The sequence below is a fragment of the Candoia aspera genome, chromosome 1 (assembly GCF_035149785.1).
Source record: "Candoia aspera isolate rCanAsp1 chromosome 1, rCanAsp1.hap2, whole genome shotgun sequence".
Classification (NCBI taxonomy): domain Eukaryota; kingdom Metazoa; phylum Chordata; class Lepidosauria; order Squamata; family Boidae; genus Candoia; species Candoia aspera.
In genome coordinates this window covers 122,970,480-122,991,341 of record NC_086153.1, presented here as the reverse complement: position 1 = coordinate 122,991,341, position 20,862 = coordinate 122,970,480, and positions in this window count along the sequence as shown.

Below are 20,862 nucleotides of genomic sequence, written 5' to 3'. Positions count from 1 at the left end.
ACCCAAAAGGGAGGACTTTGTACTGAAATGAACCCAATGGGCAATTAAAAGCAGTTTTCCATTCGTCTCCAGCTCGTATGCGGATGTGAAAATCGGCTTCCCGAAGGTCGAGCTTGGAAAAAATCTTACCCTTGGACAAGACTATTGTTGGAATGATCTAGCCAAGTTTGAGCACTTCCTAGTAACATTAATTTTAGTGGTCAGGATTTGTGGAATAAGTAACGAAGGCTAAATTTGCACAACATGTTAGCCAAAGCCAAATAAATCACATTAGGGCTTGGTACAAAATATGAACCCAGTCACTATATGAAAACTTTCCATGACCTATCTAAGGGAATGTTCGTGAAATCAGGCTAAGTCAAAACTTTATGCGAATTTATTCAGAAGTAAGCCAACAAAACACAGTAGGTGTCAGACTCGACAATCAAATGATTGCTGGATTGTCTGATCATGTTCATCTGCAATGTTGAGTCAACGCATGTCAAGAAAGAAGATGGGGGCGGCAGAACTTCAAGGAGTGTGAATTACTGCTGTTTGGGTTGTAAGTGGGGAGTCAAGTTCATGTTGCTGGAGACATCTGCGGCTGGTACGGCTAACCATTAGAGGTTGGGTGAGAAAGACAGGAGGAGGGAGGGGGATGTTAGAAAGTTTTAGTTGAGAGTTTTCGGCGGGAATTTTTCAATCACAGCTTTCTCGTGTTCTGTGCGCTTGTTCTTAATAAACCTGAATTCTGCATATATCAGTTGTGCATGAGTTGGGTCAATATTGGAACTAAGGGTACCAGTTCTTACAGTAGGAATGAATCTCAAGTAAACTTGTATAGAACTGTAGAAAAACTGTTCCTCTTTCAAGACACAGTAGCTATTTTAATTATTAGTGATTTTCCTGTAGTAATTGTCCAGGGCCTAGCTCATATGATAGCTTTTCCCAATATTAGAAAATTGGCCCAATGTCACTCCAGGTCTTATGCAAACATGGGATTTCAATGGATCTGCAGGATAAGGTGTAAACATATTATCCTAAAGCCACTAGTGATAACACTCAGAATGCCCTAGGTGAAAGAGAAGAAAAAATGGAATCCCCATCCTCCAGTTTGCTGGTTTATTTGATTTAATGCAGAGAGCCCATGAAGACAGCCACTGGCAGGCCTAAGCAGCTCAAATATTTGCATCTTTCTGCTGAGTGGAAAAATGTCATGATGCTTCTGGTCCGACTTGGTGGCAGAACTGTCATCTTAAAGAGGGAATTTAATGCACAGTAGGTGCAGGGCTTAACTGCTTCTTTGAGTATAAAGAGCGCATCTGCTTTCTGGCAAGGGTCAGTCATGGAGCGCAATGGCCTGGGGCAAAAAGGGTAACATTTAGAGTGTGCTTGAAGATATTTATGGAAGCATGCTTCCTTACATTTATGTACCATGAACAAATACAGAAGAAACAGAAGACCCAAATATAAAGAAAGTCCCATGGAATTCAACAGCCCTTCCATCCTACCTTATGCTGAGGACTGCAGCTTAAGAAGTTATATTGGAGCAATCATACATTCTGGTTTGATTCTGTTCAGCTAAAGCTCTGTTTGTTTTTGTTTTTACTATTTTAAGACAGCATCACATGTAGCATTATCTGAAGCTATAATTCTTTAAAAACCACAATGCAGTTGCATTCAAGAGTGAAAATGCTATTAACATCAGGAAGACTGTTCCAAAATTTCACCCACTGTGATCTAAATAATTGCTCACTGTGCATGCCTTTGTCTGGGAGTATGCACCACTGGACACAATTTGACAAATTTCATTGGGTCGTCCTGAAAAACTATTTTTTAAAACAAATTTTTGCATAAAAATCAACAGATTTGGGGTAAAGCAGATGGTTTTTCAACTGTAGCTTCTGTCAGAGTGCACAATCAAGTTACTGATGTTGTGGAAAATATGGCTATTCACTTGTTGCCAGGATGGGAAATGGAAGTCTAATGGAGTGTGTTACTGTCTGTGGGCAATGTGGAGACAGTAATGAGTATAAAACTGTTTCATCTAAAATGCTTGTTTCCTTGCTCTGAAGACTTTGAATGGAGATGTGGTGAAATCATCCTACTTGAAAATACGCACAACTGTGGATCAGCGAGAGAAATCCCAAAATCCCAAAATGAGAGGAATTTGGCTCAGTGTTAGTAGGCAGCACAAAGCAAGACCAAAGACCTCACAGAGGTTTCTACAGCATATACAAGCAAACCTTTTCCAAATCACAAAAGAAGAACAGTGGTGGATGACAAGCAGTGGACCCTTCCTTCCATGCTTCTATGGATGCCCCAAAATACACAAGCCCAACATACCTCTTCATCCAATTGTATCATTACCAGGGACCCCAACTTACAACCTAGCCATAGAACTTACAAAGAAGCTTGAACATGTCCTAGAGGGGGGCAAATATTCTATCAATTCCCCACTACAGTGCCTCCAGAAAATCAAAGACCTAAAAATAGAAGAAGATACAATTATGGTTTAATTTGCTGTCACTGCACTCTTCATGTCCATAGATCCAGAACTAGTGAAAGAATCCATGGCAGCAGTACTACACAACACACCCGACCTAGCCAAATCCACTAAGATTGAAATACCCAGAATCATGGACCTCATCGACCTCTGCCTCACTACGTACTTTCAGTTTGATGGACAAATATGCCAACAAATCAGAGGAACACCCATGGGATCACCACTCTCAGGGCTCATAGCAGAGATTGTAATGCAGCATCTAGAAACTATGGCACTCCCACACATACAACGAAAAGTATGGATCCAGTATGGAGATGACACCTTTGTCATAATAATAATAATAATAATAATAATAATAATAATAATAATAATAATAATAATAGGAACAACTAGAGAAGACACATGAAACAATCAACAACTTCTTCAGAGGAATAACATTCACAAGGGAAGAAGAAAACAACACACTACTCTTCCTGGATATCCTCATCAGCAGAGGAAATGATGGCAAATTAGGAACACAATCTATCAAAAAAACCAACCCACACTAACCAAGTGCTCCAATACCAAAGTAACAACCCTACTTCCCACAAGAGGAGCTGTGTAAGAACATTATTCAGATGAGCACAAAAGCACTGCAGCAACCCAGAACACCAGAAAAAGGAAACAGACCACCCATACAACATCTTCTAACTAATGGATAGAACTTTATCAAAAAGTCCCTGAGCACTGAACCCCCTACAGCACAACCAACACAAGCTAGGAAAAGGATAACACTACCATACATCAAAAACATCTCAGAAACAACCAACTGACTATTATAACCACATGGCATCACTGTAGCCCACAAACCAACTAAAGTCCTCCAGAACATCCTAAGTAAGCCAAAAGACCCAGTAGCCCAAGAAGAAGAAAAAAAACAGGAGTTATTTGCAACATAAAGTGCAAGGACTGTAACAGCCACTATGTAGGACAGACAAGAAGAAGACTAGTGGAGAGCATCCATGAACACCAGCTGGCAGTCAGAAGACACGATGAGAACTCCTTAATCTCACAGCACATGGACAGACTCAACCACAGTGTGATAGTTGCCTTAATTCAAATAAAACACTCAGACTCAAAGTGACAATTCAGGTTCTGAGTTTATTTAAAAAAGGGTGCAAACAGGTAAAAAGCTGAGAATGAGAAAAGCGCGCCTAAACTCAAACTAAATATCGTTTCAAACATCAGCCCAGCCCCTCCCTCACATACAGTTCACCCCACATTCCCAGGGGCTCCTAACGAGCTCTGCTGCTCAACGGGCAAAGAGACCTTGACATTTCAGAGATAGTCTAAACACATTCCTCCTGGCACAGATCAACACGTTTTCAGTACAAGGCTCGCAGCAGCACCCTCCCAGCCAGGACACGTATCAGCACCATGGCAAGCGAACCGTTACGATGCAGAAACATCGGAACGGTGAACATGACACACAGTTTCAACTGGGAAACTGTGAGCATCCTAAACCAAGCCAAATCCAAAAATGCCAGAGAATTCCTGGAAGCCTGGCACTCAGACAAAGCAGCCATCAACAGATACAATAAAAAAGCTAAGAAGGAAACAAAGAGACCAGAACACATCCTCTCCAGCAGCCAACACCCAGATAAGCAGGGATTAACACCAGGCAAACAATCAAGCAGAAAACAATACCCGAATCAAGGAATTATCAAGGAGATAACCACACCCCCACCAACACTGGCAGGCAAGCCACTGCATATAAACAGGGAGCAAACCCCATACTGACCAGCACTGATGATGTTACCTAGTCAGGTAATGAAATGTCTGCAAGCAAACAACCAAGCTCAGAGAGCACCCAGGACTCCACAGTTCAGCCCTGAGCTACAGATATTCTCTTCTATTGAAATGGAATAGAGTCATGGGCATATATATATGATGAGCATTACCTGCTCCAGAATTTCAGGCTCCATCCTAAACAAATCCCCTGTCTAAAAGAGAATCTAAAATCTATGATAAATTTGTCTCGGGTTGATATTTGGTGGGGATCATTTGTGTGTGACTTGATTCAATTTTTTCCTTCAACCATGTGTTCATTTAGTAGCTTAGAATAAATTGCTTTTATCACACTATCTGATTAAAAAAACACAAGTGAATAACTTTATCTGAGAAGATTGTTATTCCACTGCATGGCCTAAAGGCTGTCAAGAATCCTGCCATATCAAAGTCTGATTGAAACCACACTGTGTCAGGGCAGCCACGCTCTAAATAAAACACAGACTCACTTAGAGGGTCTAAGGATTTCTGGCTTTATTAGAATGGAGTGCATGCAAGGAAAAAGACGGGAATCCTTATGTGTTGACAGGGTGTCCTGTTTATACTCTGTTGGCGGATGTTGTGCTTCTCCACCCTCGAGCCATGACCGGATGGGTGCTTGGGACTGCGACGCGTCAGCTGATGGGCAATTCCGGTGGTCTTCTTTGTCTCCCTGCCTTTGTCCGGAGCAGGTGCGTCCCCTGGGGAAATGGGAAGGCGTTTCCCCGATCTTTCAATGGGTGTCAAGTCCGGTCTGATGGGCACTCCCATTGTGTTGGTGATTCCTCTATGGACATGGGTGCCCGAGGGACATGTGAGTGCATCCCCTGGGTAAATGAGAAGGCGTTTCCCCGATCTTTTGATGGGTGCCAAGTCTGGTCTGAGGGGCATTTCTATTATGCTGGTGATTCCCTTATGGATATGGGTGCTTGAGGGATATGTGAGTGATTAAGGGATTATACTTATCCCTTCCTCTTACCTAATGTGCATGTTCCCCGTTGTGATGCACATATGCCTTGCAACAGGGAACATGACATGCTGCCCCCCAAGGAAAATCCTAGGGTGCTGGTTTAGATGGGTATGCTTCATGGAAGCTCCTTACCAACTGTTTAGCTGAGACATGTTGAGCTTGGACCCACTCTGGGTGTGGGAAATGTCTCCATTTGACCAGGTATTGTAGTGTGCCCCTTTGCCTCCTGGAGTCGAGTATTTCTTGTATCTCAAAATGTTGTTGCCCATCTATCATGATAGGTGGGGGCGGGGGGGTTTCTGTGTGCCATTTTGAAAGGGTGGCTGGTTTTAGGAGGGCACAGTGGAAAACTGGGTGTATGCACCGTAGATTGTGGGGTAAGTCCAGTTTGAAGGTGACTGGGTTAATGATCTCTGTGATTGTGAATGGTCCAATAAATGTGGGTGCCAGTTTCTTGGAGGGCTGTGGGGATTTGATGAACTTAGTGGAGAGGTAGACCCTATCTCCCACTTTGTAGTTCGGTTGCGCCTCCCTGTGATTATCTGCAAATTTCTTGCATGATGCTTGTGCATCAGCTAGAGCCAGCTGGATGATGGGCCAAACCATGCCCAGTTGAGCTGCCCAGTCATCTGGAGAACAGGGCGGGGTGTCTGGTTGGGGTAGTTCCGGGATTGGCACAAAATCTCTGCCATAAACCACCTTGAATGGGGTGTGACCTGTGCTTTGGTGTACCGCGTTGTTGTAGGCCACCTCTGCAAAAGGAAGCAGGTCCACCCAATTGTCCTGTTGGTAATTGATAAACGCTCGTAGGAACTGCTCCAGGGTGGAGTTGAGGATCTCTGTAGAGCCATCTGTGTGGGGGTGCCAAGCCGTTGACAGTGCTTGCTTCGTGCCAATGAGGTTTAAGAATTCTTTCCAGAACCTGGAGGTGAATTGTGTGCCCCTATCTGTCACCAAATGGTAGGGGGCGCTGTGGATTTTGTAGATATGGATGAGGAATAGGCGTGCCAGCTGTTGTGCGGAGGGGATGGATGCGCAGGGTATGAAGTGTGCCTGCTTGGAAAAATAGTCTTTTACCACCCAGATGACGGTTTTTCTTTGGCTGGGTGGCAGATCAACTATGAAGTCCATGGAAATCTCCTCCCAGGGACGGGAGGGGCTTGCTACTTTCTGCAGCAGTCCTTGGGGTTTCCCCACCTTCCATTTTGACCTTGCGCATGTGGGGCAGGCCGTGACGTATTCTTTGATGTCTTTTCTTAGGGTGGGCCACCAGAATTGCCTCCTAATTAAGTGTAAGGTTTTAACGAACCCAAAATGCCCAGCCGTCTTATCATCGTGGGAGCAGTTTAAAACCTCCGCTCTCAATGATTCTGGCTCGTATAGGGTTTTTTGTCTCCAGGCAAGCCCGTTCGTAAGAGATACATGGTGTTGGTTGTTTTGCGACCATGTACCGTTCTCGAGGGCTTTAATGAGTCTTTGTTGCCAGTCCTGTGAAATTGACCTGCGTCTCCCTCCGTTCGCCGGTGGTTGCGCTGAGGCGCGTTGGGTTTTAGTCTGGCTGCGTGTGACAGCAGGGCAGCCCAGCTGTGTGCCTGTCCACACAGTCCCCACAATGTCCTGTGCCTGGCCAGCATCCTGCGGTCGTTGGGAAAGGGCATCCACCAGGAAGTTCTTTCTCCCCGGGATGAACTTAAGTTTGAAATTAAATCTGCTAAAAAATTGCGCCCAGCATACTTGCTTTGGACTGGGGCATTTTGGGGTGCTGAAAGCCTCCAGGTTTTTGTGGTCAGTCCAGACCTCGAAGGGGCAGGAGGACCTTCCAGGAGGTGCCTCCATGTTTCCAGGGCTGCCTTGACCACGAACACCTCCTTTTCCCACACATGCCATCTCCGTTCCATTTCCGAGAACTTGCGGGAGAGGTACGCACAGGGCTTCAGCTGATTGTCAAAATTGTGCTGAAGGAGGAGCGCTCCTATAGAAAAGTCTGAGGCGTCTACTTGCACGACAAAGGGTCTGGTAGGATCAGGATGCTGCAGTACTGGCTCTGCCGTGAAGAGGCTTTTGAGGCGTTCGAAAGCCGTTTGACAATCAGCTGTCCAGTTTAGCAGCGCCCCCAGGTTTCGTGATTTTCGGGTGTCTCCCAGGCCCTTTGTCTGGAGCAGGTTGGTTAGTGGCAGCACAATTTCCGCTAGCCCCTGGATGAAACTCCTATAGAAGTTAGTGAACCCGAAGAAACTTTGAAGTTGCCTCCTTGTGCGTGGGCACTCCCATGCCAATATGGCCTGGACCTTGCTAGGGTCCATTTCGATCCCCCTTGCCGAGATCCGATAGCCAAGATAGTTGATTTGCTCCTTGTGAAACTCACACTTGGAGAGCTTGGCGTATAGCTCTGCCTTGCGGAGTTTCGTGAGCACTGTTTTTATGAGGCATTCATGCTCGGCTGCTTTCGCAGAATAAATCAGAACATCATCAAGGTAAACAAGCACCCCCTTAAACAAGTGGTCGTGCAAGACCTCATTAATTAGCTGCATGAACATGCCTGGTGCCCCAGCCAACCCAAAAGGCAGAACTCGGTATTGGAATGACCCCAGCGGGCAGTTGAAAGCCGTCTTCCATTCGTCCCCCTCCTTTATTCGTATCCGGAAGTAGGCTTCCCTGAGGTCTAATTTTGTGAATATTTTGCCCTTTGCGAGGTGGGCTAGAATGTCCTTTATTATGGGCAGGGGATATTTATTTGAAATGGACGCGGCATTGAGCCCGCGGTAACCTGTACAGAGCCGGAGGGACCCGCCCTTCTTCTCCCTAAAGAGAACTGGGGCCCCGACTGGTGAGTTAGCTGGTTCAATAAACCCCCATGCCAAATTTTTGTCGATGAAGTCCCTTAAAGCTGCCAACTCCCTCTGAGTCATAGCATAAATTTTAGGCTTTGGTAAAGTTGCCCCCGGGATCAGTTTGATGGTGCAGTCTGTTTTTCTGTGTGTGTGTGGGGGAGTTTGTCAGCCTCCTTTCCCCCAAAAACGTCAGCAAAGTCTGAGTATCTGGCTGTCAGGCCCTCCGGGGTTGCTGCCTCCAGGTGCATTGAGGTCGTTGTTGCCCTCCCCATTGCAGCGCGGGGAACCCGGTCCCCTGTGGGTGCTTGGTAACGACCGTCCGAAAAGGTGATCTCTCTGGTCATCCAATTTATTGGGGGTTGTGATGCACAAGCCACGGGATCCCTAAGATGAGTAGAGGTTGACCCACCGGTGCCACGATGAAGGGAAGGCTTTCCTCATGGTCGCCGAGCCTCATCGCAACTCTGTCTGTGTATTGGGTGACCGGGCCCCATCCCGCTGCTGATCCATCCAACTGTGTGAACACCAAGTGGTGCTGAAGTGGATAGCAGCGGAGGTTAAGCACGGCCACCAGGTCCGGGTGCATGAGACATTTCGAGCAACTCGAGTCGATCAGCGCCCAAACCTTCTCTGTTTTCCCCCCGTGGGCCAGGGTGACTCTCACATATAGGGTAGGGCAGTTCTCACTCACCCCAAAGTCGTCGCACCCTTTGTTGTTCTCCACCTGTCTTTCAGCGCTCTTTAAGGCAGGTGGCTGGCATTTCCCACCAGTTCGTCGCTTCCACTTTCCTCGTCAGTGGTGACGTCAGGGAATTCCCTTGCCGAGGTTTCCCCCTTCGCGGCTGGCCTTTTCTTTGGTGTTGGGGTTGGTTTGTTTGGAACCTTTCCCGGGCTGTCTCTTGCCTTTGCCTTCAGGCAATCCGCTGCCTTGTGGTTCACCTCCCCACACTTGAAGCACTGACCCCTGGCAAAGCGTCGGTCCCGGTCATCCATACGATGTTGGGAGCTTGGGTTCGTAGGTCTTGCAGCTGTGCGGGGTCCTTTCACCGCCTCTGCGTACTGCACTTCCCTCCGTGCCTGGAGGAAAGTTTCCTGGGCGTCCTCTGCCTCTCCTGCCAGCCGGATCCACTCCACCAGAGTGTTGGGGTTGTTTCTGCAGAGTGCCCACCTGAGTACGTTCAGGTTCAACCCTTCCTTGAATTTTTCGATGAGGGTTGATTGGGACCAAACCTCAACCTTGCCGGCCAGGGCTTGGAACTTCATGGCATAGTCTGCCACGGAGCTCTGTCCTTGTTTAAGGGCTTTTAAGGCTCTTTTTGCCCTCTCCCTTTCCAGGGGGTCCCTGAAATGCATTTCCACTGCCCACAGGAACTCATTGTAGTCTTCGAGTTCCGGAGCGCCCGACTGGCACAGCTGGACATACCAGTTGGTGGCTCGACCTTTCAGTTTGACAGCTAGGGCATTTACCTTGCCCTTCTCAGTTCGAAAATAGGGGCCCCATTCTTCCATGTAGATCCTCGCATTCATGAGGAAGAAAGAAAGTTTTTTGGGGTCCCCATCGAACTTGATCCCGAAGTCCTTGATCGCCACTTTCGGTGGGCTCCAAGCTGCAGCTGGGCGATGCTGGGTACTTCGGGCAGTCGGGGCTCCGTGGTCGGGCTGTGGGGATTCCCTCCATCCGCCATCAGGTTGTGTTTGTGCCCACTTGTGTGTTGGAGTCGCCTCGGCTGTGGGGTGGGAGGGTGGGGTGCAGCACATCTGGCGGGTACCTGGGACCGGTCTCTGCCTGGTGCTGCGTCGTCTTCCGGACCTCTCCTCCATCTCTCCGGCTGCTGCGTCTCTGAGGGGGGGTGAAGGGTGTCGGGCTTCTGGTGCCTGGCCCCTCTGCTCCCCGGCTGTGGAACTCGTACGCCTCTGCTAGCCTCTGGAGCAGCTGCTGCGTTGCCTCCAGCTTCTCCTCAACTGCCCTCAGCCTTTCCGCCATCCGTGAGCTCGCTGTGGTGTGGTTGCCACCGGTTTTTGATGCCTCTAATTTCGGGCCATCCCGCGGTTCTTCTGGTGTGCCGGGCAATCCAGGTGAGGATCCGTCCATCTCGTCAAGGGTAAGCCACGGGCCTCGGGACTCACGGGTAGCGCTCGCCGTGTCTTCTCCCTCCGAACTCGATCCTGAGCACCCCTGGACATCACGCCATTGGGGCCTTGGGTATCTGTCATTCGTCTGGACAGGAGTTCTGTTGTCGGTCGCCGGGAAGCCACTTCTCTGTGAGTTGAAGTCTTCCATCCTAGCGTGGATCCCTCACAGAACTGGTCTGGATTGGTGCTAGGGAAAAAATTTTTTTTGGATCCCCGTCTTTATGTCAGGGCAGCCATGCTCTAAGTAAAACACAGACTCACTTAGAGGGTCTAAGGATTTCTGGCTTTATTAGAACGGAGTGCATGCAAGGAAAAAGACGGGAATCCTTATGTGTTGACAGGGTGTTCTGTTTATACTCTGTTGGCGGACGTTGTGCTTCTCCACCCTCGAGCCATGACCGTATGGGTGCTTGGGACTGCGACGCATCAGCTGATGGGCGATTCCGGTGGTCTTCTTTGTCTCCCTGCCTTTGTCCGGAGCAGGTGCGTCCCCTGGGGAAATGGGAAGGTGTTTCCCCAATCTTTCGATGGGTGTCAAGTCCGGTCTGATGGGCGCTCCCATTGTGTTGGTGATTCCTCTATGGACATGGGTGCCCGAGGGACATGTGAGTGCATCCCTTGGGTAAATGGGAAGGCGTTTCCCCGATCTTTTGATGGGTGCCAAGTCTGGTCTGAGGGGCGTTTCTATTATGCTGGTGATTCCCTTATGGATATGGGTGCTTGAGGGATATGTAAGTGATTAAGGGATTATACTTATCCCTTCCTCTTACCTAATGTGCATGTTCCCCGTTGTGATGCACATATGCCTTGCAATGGGGAACATGACACACTGGCTCAACAGTGAGGCTTCTAAAAAGCACTTCTCTCTGCAGGTGCTTTGATTAGTGGGCACATCAACTAAAAAAAAATTCTCATGATGTCAGTCAATTCATACAAATGACATCTACATGCAAAAGACATCAATTCAGGTGATGACTCTCATTTTAGCTCCTCCCAGGACTCTGGAAGTGGGTTAGATTGACCTGGGGTGCAGAGAATGCCAGTGTGTAGAGCTTACATGCCTGGGTCCTTGCAGGATTAAAAGAATTTTAACCAGCATGGCTGCTATCTGGACAACTGAAATAGGGAGGAGTTTCAGATGGGAGCCGCACTCCCTAAAAAAAGGTGGCCACAGTGGGCATGGCAGGAACACAGTGACATCACCAGAGCGGACAGGATTTTGGCAAGAGTTGTTGGAGAGCGTTCTTCCAGGGCTCTCTAAGGCTGCAAGAAGCTTCTGCAGGGGGACTATTTACCTTTTGCATCTGCCAAGCAGATGAATATGGTACAGTGTGTCACTTCTCCTCACCACAAGGATGGGGGGTGGGTTTGAGGGGGGTTGAACCTTCCTTGAAGTGAAGCACCCACTTGTACTACCTTAAGGCTGACACTTAGGCTCCAGGCCTACTTTAAAATCATGTTGGCTGTTTTCTGTTCTTTTTGAAAACAGAGAGGAAAACCCCTGTCTCTTTGGGGTTTTGCCCATGTTGCCAAAGTGCAGTTGAGGCTTTAACAGCCTCACTGTTGGTCCAGCAGCCATCACAGTTACATCTTACAGCTGCTCCTTTACTCGGATAAGAGCATTTACCTGAGAACCTCTCCCGTGGCTTCTGCCACAGAAACCCTGCAGAGAGGTTTAATTGCAAGGATCCCTCCCTAATCAGTAATATTTGCACTCATTTCAAAACTGCGATTGTTTATCTTGCTTGTGTATCCTGTCTTTATGAGCTGCATATTCTGTGGGGAAAGAGCTGTGTCTTATCTACAAGGAAGATAACGGGGAGGGGTCCTGCTGCATAACCATACAGCACAATAGGTATGTTTTCTTAATACTCATAACAAATGTAGCAGGAATTTGGACTGTGTAAGTTTGGTAGTTATTTTCAGGCTTTAATTGTTAATTGATACCTGTATACACTGTGGGCATGGGTGGGTATTCCCTACTACAGTAATATCACTGTATTGTCAGTGTGTGTGTCTCTCTCTCTCCCCTTCTCTTTCTCATATGGGCACAATTGCTTTCCTCAGAGCCTATAGATGATTGTCATTGACTGGTGGTTCCAGTCCTTTGCTTGTGTAATTGCCTTGTCTGATTCACAGGGCATTTTGGGGAGCGGGTGGGAAATGCTGTCTCATTTATAACTGTGATTGCCAACAGCTTTGTAGAATTCCTTTCTTCGTACAAAATGTTAATGAGGACACTAGAGTTAGACTACGAACTCTCAGCAAGGAAGGAAGTTTAACAGAAGCAATGTGATGATGCTATTTCACCTCACTTTTGGAAGATCACATAGGAGAGCAAATATGGAGACATGTAGAATGGGGGTCTACATATAGTTTCCTTATAATGTTTATTTGGGTGCTGAGGAGTTGGGCCATAAGTAAAACCAAACTGAAATTTTTGTTGCTACACGAAAAGGTTGAAGAGAAGTGGGAAGGAAGAAAATGCAGAGGTTAACTTATTTAGAGCAATGTAGCTTGTATAAGCTGGTAGTATAAAATTGCATCAAGGGGAAAAAATGAATGCTGAATGCTGAAGAAATGTACCCGTGGCAAATGTTGTGGGGGTTAGTGATTAAGAAAGGACAAAGAGATATGAGAGGGAAGTGAAACATGAAATATCTGTTACAAATCCACATAGCTGGAAGCAGACACAGTAAGAGTGATGAATTTGCTAAGACAGCTAGTGAATTAGCCCTGCGTCTGAGTGATGGCTTGAGCCTAGGAGTACGGAAGAATCAAGGGCCGCATTTACAGATATGAGAGTTGAGATAAAGTAAAGGCTACAGCGAAGTTAATGGGGAGAGGTGATATTTAATTTTATGGAAGTCTTTCTTCCAGAAGCGATATCAAGGTTTGGGAGGAGATAGCATTTTTCTCAATTAAAAAAAGGGAAAACAACGAAGAAAGCCAAGTTGCCCTTTGTTGCACGGCTTGTGCAGATTTTGTATTTTATTTTTAACCTCTGCCTACTGTAGTTCTTAAAGCAAAATATCAGGAGGGAAAAGAAATGCTGATTTTTATAGTTTACCTAGGTGCAGCATTCAATCCGTATCTTTACCATATTTTGTCTATATTGTGTCTTCAATAAAAGTCATATTTGGACATGAAGACACACAGACATAGTTTTCATATAAAACAGCAATGCTAGATGATGATTTCTGCTACATTCTTTACTGGAAAATAACTTCCAAATCAGACTGAAATTCATGGTTGCATTGGTTGCATTTGCACCATATACTATGCTGTCAGGTTCCATTAATGAGTACTTGCACCTTCACATTTGGCTCTTTAACTGAGGTTCGTAGTTTACCATTTTACTCAGATCTCGTTACCATCATTTTGGAGGTCTGGAAACCATGCATCCATGCATCCATGTATTGTATTTAGAAACTGATTAAACTGATTTTAAAAAATAAACCTGGGAATGTATTGTTTCTAGCAGGAACTGAGCCACAGCAGATCTGTCTGGGATAGTTGGTGGTAGTTTGGCTAAGCTAGTTAGTGAGGAATTAATTGATTAATGGATTGAGAGTGATTGCAACCAGACTAGGCCTGCAGAAGTTCTGTGTGGCATATGGTGGCTAATGCTTGTCTAATGAATGCTGGGCTGGAGAATGTTGGAAAACCTGGAGGGCTGAAGCCAGAGTTGGATCATAGGAGTTATATGATAGGGGCTTCAGCTGAGACCATCATGGCAGAGGAAGATATTGTGGGGGGAAGGTTTTGGTGGGCTGTGGCAGAAGAAGAGGAACTCGCATAATGGTGCAGGTCCCAACTTCTAAGCTACTTATTCCTGTCCTGGGCCCTGGCGGCTGTAGTAGTTTGTATGAATGACCTTGGGAGACAGAAGGAAGAGCCGCAGATTAGACAACCGGCATGTAAAAGATGTCTCAGCTCACAGAAGTGGGGGTGACATGGGAAACATTTCAGAAGGGACCCTCCCTAGTTTTCCAGGGAGTAAAAGGAAAGGAAGGGAGAAATACTTTCAGTCTTGCAAGAGTCTGTTAGTGTAAACTTCAGTGAAGATAGAACTAGTATTCCTGGTCCTGATTCTTGTCTGGACTACCTCTCAAGACTAACAGTGGCTGGATTGTCTTGGTCTCCAGCTTTTGTTGGTAAATGCCAGGTCTATGTATAATAAGAGCTCATTCATTTACACTATGATAGTGAACAGATATGCATACCTGGCGTGTATTATTGACACCTGGCTAAATAGTGATGGGGATGTAGTTCATGGCCTGCATGGCAACTATGGGCTTGTCACAAGAAATTGCAGCCCCAGCACTTAAGTGGGCACATGCTTGATCTGGACTTTACTTTGGAACAGATGAGATGTAATCTGAAGATGGAGGATATTACATCTGCCTTTTGCTATGGTCAAACTGCAAATCACAGAAACCCTGGACATCCACAGTTAAATTGGATTGGTCTTCCCAGGTGTGTAAGAGGTCTGGGGGAATTCCAAAGGGTGCCTGGGGAATTCCCTGACACTTTTACAAGCAATTCAGTCCTTGCCTGGTAGAGCTTTGCTTTGCCCAGTTGCTGATCCCATGTGTCCCCTTTGTTTTACTGAGGAGCTAAGAAAAGTGAAATGACAGAAAAGACACTTAGAGCAACACTGGTGACTAATCCAAAGAGGACATGACCAAGTATTGGTAACAGCTCACATTTAAATCTAAACAGCATCAAGAAGAGTAGCACAACACAAATTCTTCTCTGCGCTTACTGCATCTGTAGACTTTTACCAAGCAGCCTTATTTAGAATAACTCAGACCCTGCAAACATTCCAGGCGCACCAGATGAATTTGTGGCTTCTGATATTTGAAGAGCAGCTATGTAGAGGCCATGGTTTGGCTCTATATAGCCACAAATATGAATGGCTATGAATTGTATTATATTTAGAGAGAATCCCATGCTTATGCTGAAAGACATGCTGCTGCTGTGGTCAAAACTGAAGCTCCCCGCTTCTCTGGCTGTTTTAAAGACCAAACAATATGCCGTGATCCAATTCTTAGTTCTGACTTCTATGTCAAAACTCAATCATGATGATTTGAAATCCCTGGTTTATGATGTACTGCCATAAGTAAACCCAGCAAATGGTGATTTGTCCAGTAAATTAACGGGCTTAATTATGCCTCAAAAATCATTTATATTGAACTTTTCACACATTTATTTAAACTGAATTGGTTTAATTGGTTCTAAAATAGTGTATGCTGAGTAATGTCATCATTGCCAATTAAATCGTATTAGTTGTCCAACTATTAGAACAAGTATGGTAAGTGAAGGAGAAGTCATATTTTCTACAGATGGACAAAGCAAGCAATTGGGAAACGCTTGTGCGTATAAATTTCAAATTAAATTCAACATTGAAATATTTATCAGCTGAAAGAAGCATTCTGATTTATTGGCAGAGTGATCTTTGAGGAAAAGAACATCCCCAGAATGAATGCAAATCCATTGCGCCAGTATACACAATCACTTCTCTAAACAGATTAATAGCAGCATGTGGAACGTCAAATCATCAATACCTTTTTTTTTTTTAGAAAACTATTGATAAACCATTTCTATGCGTTGCAACACCTGTTTGTCAAATGAGATTCTGATAAATAGAAAAACACAAAACATCTGATCCTTGTGATTCAGTGTTTAAGTCTATTGCCTGACGTGTTTTCTTTTCATGGCTGTTGATTTTCTAGTCTAATATAATCCTGGTTGTTTATCAAGTTGAATAAAAAACGCCTGAGTCTTTCACTTCAAACCATCAACTTATTTTTCTGCCAGTGGGACATATGGAATTTGCAGCTCTATTACAGGAAACAAACTAGTTTCATCTTTAGGAACCTAAGCTTTTCTTAGGCAGCAATAGGAGGCCAAATAAAACTGTAATTTGCAATCTGTATCTAATTTCAAACTTCATCTCACCAATAATGAAAATTAATGTAAGAAGGACCTCCCTATGTCACATATACTTTCTATTTGCAGTGTGTTTTTTTCTGAGTTCATACCCATAGTTTAATTTTTTAAATAAATACAAATGGAAATTGATGGACATTTTAAAGTTTTATTTTGCAATTTCATTGTGTGGCACATTTTAGCAAATTACATTTGGATTAAAGTCATTGGTGCACCATGCAAAACAAGCCTGTTGTATCAGTGACAGCATTGGACACTTCTAGAATCATTTTATTTAAAAAAAGGTAACTTTTAATGGAATCTTACTTCACAGAATTTACAGTATATGAGTATGGGCATTTAAAATGTAATAGAAAGACTTCACTGGGAGTCCTATGGACGACAGAAAATAAGGTGTGTTTTGTCCTTGTTATCAAAGAATTTCAAAGTGTTTAGTATATTCTTCTCATCAGCCCTCAAGCACAGATTCTGTGAGTTCCAATAGTAGTTCCTGGGAACTCCTTCCAAACCTGTACCTTTATCTCTTCTCTTGCTCTGATCAAAATTAATCTTGGTCCCTGCTAGATAGGGCCAACAGCTTGCCTGTTGTTACTTGGGATCAAATTGGCTTTGACAGGCGGAAGAGATAATTAGAGTTGGCACAAGACTGATGTTCAGGTACTATCTCCTCCTGTCATGCACAGTGGTTTTCTCCTTCATTCCTGATGTAACCAGAAACCATAGTTTCTGGCTACATTTAAAATAGGTAACTAGGAATTTTGCTAATCATAATTTGATATGTGCAAATTATGACTAGCATGCAGACTTGGACAGCAAACATGGCATGAACTGATTTTGCAGTCTCAGTCTGTGGGTAACTTAATGGTTTCTAGAAACTATGTTTTGTCCAAATCAGTTGTATATTGGAAAGGAGAGGTCATTAAAATATGAAGGAGGTATAAAAATGGACACAGATGCACAGGACTCATTCACACAGCACTAGTCCACAGATCTGGTTCCATCCCAATAGACCTGTGGAATCTGATCAAAGTTCAGCTTACATGAACTACAAGTAGTAATAGCTTTAAACTACTATAACTCTGATTTAAAAACCAAGGGGTAATACTATTGAGGTTTATTTTTTAGTCCTCTCAAGAGCTACAGTGCCTAGCCCCAACTATATATCTTCAAGTATGAATAGTTTTGGGGTTAAGCAGGATTGCAGTAGTGTGTGTGAAGAACATACTGTACCTATATGTGTGGGCATGACCAGTGAATGAAAGTGATAAGATGGAATTATGTAGTGTGACCCCCAAACTCCAACATGTGCTTTTTGATGCGTAATGGGGCTTGCGTAAATCCCCATACATCTGAAGATCCTATACATCTGGCCTATTCATGGTTTATATGGACTGTTGCAATTTTAGAAAAGAACATAGTGTGATAGAAGAATTTATCCTAATATATGTTTGAAGTAATGTAGTTTTCCTCAGTTTGATTACCCCCCCCCCCACACACACATACACAATATGCAGAGGCTACAATGATCATGCTTGATAGGAATTCTAGTAGTTGTAGTCCTGATACTTTTGGAGGGGAATGCTGGCCTAATATGCCCATATCATTCAATTTGGCCAACTATGAGTACAGTTATTTTATGCAAAAGCTATAGAGTCTCTCAGGAAAAATTACTATGCATAATTTTCCACAGAAATCAGTGCAGGTATAGGCACCACAGAACTGATCCAAGTATTAGGGCTGACTTAACAAGAAAACTGCACAGTTTGTGGATCTACAGTGCCACAGCTCCATATACTTATTTAAAGAGATCTTATCCTTTGCAGAAGAAACCATTGGATCTTCTTCCTTCTGATGTCTTGAGCATTTTTATGTAGAAAACTTACTGTTTTCAAATGAAGTCAGGAAAGGTGCGAAATATGTATCTGCATTAATATATTTTCATAACAGCAGAATATAGATCCATCATTTATTAAACACATTTGTATGTATTTATGGTTTCATGCAACTTTCTGTATATCCAAGATGATTGATATGGCAGTGATACAAATTATTTGCTTTGAATTGATGGCATTGTGCAAATTCTGGAGAGAAGTACTGTAGTACCATAGAGAATGTGGTTAATGAGGAGAGGAGATAGGAAGAGAACTGGTGGGAAGATGAACCAGTATGAGGCAACAGACAGAGCAAGAGAATGACAAAGACAAAGGCAAACACAAAGACTTGGCGATATAGCTTCAATTCCCTGAGTTATATTTGACAAGTTGCAATTCTCACCTTATCCTTACAAGGTTATTGTGAGGATAAATTGGAATAAACCAGTCTAGGCTGTCTGGAAGGGTTGGATTCAAATAATTAAATAAAATCATTATGCACTGTGAAAAGCAAATGAGGGATTTTCCATCTCAAGCTTTCAAAATGTTGATTCTAACTTTCAAATGTCCTTTGGAGAATGAGTGCTAACAAGGCAGATCTGATGTGTTGCCTGAACTTTTGTTTATGCAGAAGAATCATGCAGACAGTTATAATGTAGATTAGCCTCATGTATTTTAATGATTCCCCACTCCCCCCCCAAAGCTACATTGTTCACCAGCAAGAGAAAAAGATAGAGGACAATTACTACCCATTTTGTTTAAGCAAGTATATTGTTGCTCCAGTAGTTTCTCATTGGCAATTCTCAGGATGGCTCTTGATATTACTAGTTCTGCTTTCATAAACAAGTGCATTTTTTACATGTACTTCATTATTCCAACATTCATCAAGGCAGTTGGATCAATAAAAGTGTACTAATATCACCATATTGAATGTGAGAGCCAGTTTGGTTTAGTGGTTAAGGTTCTGGGCTAGAAACCAGGAGTGTGTGAGCTCTAGTCCTGCCTTAGGCATGAAAGCCAGCTGGGTGACCTTGGGCCAGTCTCTCTCTCTCTCCACCCAACTCGGCGCAATGTAGACTAGCCTCCACGTGGTGCACCCCGGGCAACGTGACTTGTCACAGCTCAATAGTCAACACATCTGGCTGCTGGACCTCACACAGATTTCCCAGCAAGGAAAAAAAAAGCAGCATGAACATCAAACTGCTATGCCATACCATAAAAAAAAACCCCATAAACTATATTGAATTTTAATAGTACAAATCAACCAGCGCTAGTTTTCTCAACAATGCAGTTTTAAAGACAATTGATCCTAATAGTGAAAATCCAGAACATTTGGGTAACGCTAGGGACTTCTGGGTTATACAGATACAATCACTGTTTCATGTTATTTTTAGCCCCTGGGGGGCAGCAGACAATTACCAGTAAGGAGAACTCCATGCTGATAGAGGAAAAAAAGCCAACCATTAAATAATGTTATTTACAGGGACAGAGTTGCTGAGAATTTGCTGGCTGCACGCTCAGTATACTTGTAAATAATCAAGAAAGTCACCAGTTGTTAGCAAAACACCTTTCCAGAATATATGTCAATAATTTTAATACAACTGATGAGGAATACAGTATTTCTTTTCTTGGTGGCAAATATAAATACCCATATTACTGTAAGCATATACAGTATCAGTGATTATTTCTCATATGTGGGTAATAAGATGAGTCTGATCGTGCACATAGAAATCTATTTTACAGTTTACAAATCCAGGCTAAACATACAAACTACATTCATTTTTCAGATAAAGCCAGTGTAAGATAATGGATGCCGAATCATCACGTTATATAATCAACTGCTTTGTGTTTCTGTGGCTGTAGCTAGGACGTATTATTTAGAAGATCAAAGCCTTAATTTTTTCTGCATGTATGTTTCTTGTATATAGGTTATTATTATGTCAGAGACTGGCTTCAAACATTACCTTGTTCCTCACATATTAGTTGATCCTATATCTGCAAATAAGTTTTGTTTGTTTTACAGTTTTACTGTAAATATTCAAGCATTCCATTTCTTTATATGAAGTACAAATGTCCAGGACAGTTTTTTCAATTGCTTTGTCTACTAATTGGTGGACACCTCAGTTTGAAATTCTAATATCTGGTATATACTATTATCTAGGGCTACCAGATCCAAGCCGCAGTAGCGAAAGATTTATACAATTAGAAGAGAAGCCAGATTTTCAAAAATATGATTGGGCTTTCATTTTATTGGCTGTATTTATGTGGAATGAAAATTTAGTAGACTGCCAACCTTATTGACCTTATTGGAAAATTATTACTTACTTCCACAAAGAACTTTACAGCTACTTGGGTCAATATGTAGTACTAAAGGCCTCTCATTTCTGGGACTGAGAGCAGCTAAATATGTTTGGGCTTTTTTGAATCATAGATTGGATTTTGAAGTGAGACTTATGAATATTTAACTTTATGGAAAAAGTTGACTTTAAAAATAGGTGGCAAAACATTCTATTGGAAAGTATGGGCAGAATCTGGAATAGTTACTTTAAAATTACTTATTCTGTAATAATCCTTTTAAGGAGTTCTCCTGACTTCAGATAAAATTTCAGTTGCCTAATTCACAACAGTAAAAATATAATCAACTCAAGTATGTCTTGACAGGCCAGTTCATACCAGATGTTTTAGCTGCTTCAAAGAAACCTGAGATGCTTTCTCTTCTGATGGAATAATTGACTGAAATATCTGAAAATGGAATGCCAATGGCTGCAAGTCTTAAAAATGTTTAATTGGTCTCACCAGATTTAAGACTGA